The 1,512-nt window shown below is 54.8% G+C and overlaps 1 pseudogene; it reads right to left on the bottom strand.

Moving 5' to 3' along the window:
- Window positions 1-749: 749 nt before the first annotated feature.
- Window positions 750-1,225, bottom strand: LOC110578203 (annotated as a pseudogene).
- Between the last annotated feature and the right edge of the window lie 287 nt (window positions 1,226-1,512).

The raw sequence follows: 1,512 nt of genomic DNA on the forward strand, positions 1-1,512 counted from the left end.
GAGTGTTGAGAACAGAAAAATGGAGCCTGGGTCAGAGAGCAGGAAGGAGAATGTGGGGGGTTGCATGCAGCTGTATTTTCTGGTCTCTCTCCTGCCTAGACATGGACACTGGAGACTGGAAACTATAGCAAGGTCATTTCCAGTTTTCTCTGAAATCCTGATGTGCAGCAGAGCTCAGACGGAAGAGCCAGAGGGAGAGACTGAAGCCTGAGGGACGCGAGAGCCAAGAGGAGAAGAGGAGGGTGTGGGGGCTGTTGTCAGGAAGAGTCTGTAGGATCTGGTCCAAGTTCTCGTGTAGCTCGTTCAGAGAGGAGACTTTGTCTGTGACCAGGGTCATTATCAATGGATCAGCTGAGCTGTGGATACATCAGTCGTGACACAAGGTCACACTTTATGGAGTAAGATGATAGAACGGATTGTGGAGGAATGTTCGCTGGGCAGTATGTTCAGCTGTAGACACAGAATTCATTCCTGTACATCTTCTCCCGATTGAGTGGGGATGTGTGGTTGGGCTCGGATATCTCATGTGTCTGTGTCTTCCTCGGATGCCCCTATTTTAAGTCACTTTCCGTGCATACATGACTCTTCCTCTTTCCCTGTTGAAGGATAGATCGTCGTGCAGAAGAGACCACACTGCTATGTCTCTCGAGGTAAGTTTCTTACTGAAAAGCGGCTGAGAAACAAGATCCGTGGGTCCAGAGGTTTTAGACCCACTTCCTCCATATCTGAGACGCTGTGAGGAGCGATACCTGCTCCCACCCCCCTGAGCTGCAGCCCAGTGATAGTCCGCCTCGGTCTCAGCCTGCAGCCCTGAGATGCGCAGAAGCCCTGCATTGGCCGAGGCGTCTTTGGAGCCAGAGAAGCGGCTGGGGACCCCTGAGCCCTGGTGCTTATCGGAGTCTGAGGAGTAGTACAGCCGATCCCGGGGAGGGCTCCCTGGCTGCTGCTGGATCCAGTAGATTTTAGAGCCGCCAACACTGATGTCCCTGCTCAGGTGCAGGTGAGTCTGTCTGTCGTTCCCAGAGATGCACAGAGGGAGGGCGGCTGGGTCAGCTCGGGCTGGGACAGGGAGCCTGACAACACATACACTCATAGGATATTGGATAGGTTCAAAGTAAATTTTCTCTAGACTCGGAAGCAGAGGGGTGATGCTGGCTGTTCTCCGAGGCCTGTCTCTACCTGTGCAGTAAAAGAGCATCCCCAGGAAGACAGGAGTCCAGGCCATGGTGACACAGACCAAGGTTCCCCAGTGGGCTGGGCTGCCCTAGGCCTCCTTTTCTCCTCCAGCCTCTGCCACATGAGGGGCTCTGTATGCAAATACGGTCCAGCCAGTGAGTCCCTGCCCCTCACTTTCCCTGATCCCTGGTGCTGGAACTCAGTTCACATCACACACTGAGGAGGATGGAGGTTGGCTTCAGCCCTGGGGCCAGCCCTGGGAGGAAGCACCTGCTGAGACCACACACAGGTCCCCTCGGGACACTCTGCCAGACCAGAGGGGACACAGCTGCTGAG

Source organism: Neomonachus schauinslandi, unplaced genomic scaffold (genome assembly GCF_002201575.2).
Source record: "Neomonachus schauinslandi unplaced genomic scaffold, ASM220157v2 HiC_scaffold_6140, whole genome shotgun sequence".
NCBI classification, from domain to species: domain Eukaryota; kingdom Metazoa; phylum Chordata; class Mammalia; order Carnivora; family Phocidae; genus Neomonachus; species Neomonachus schauinslandi.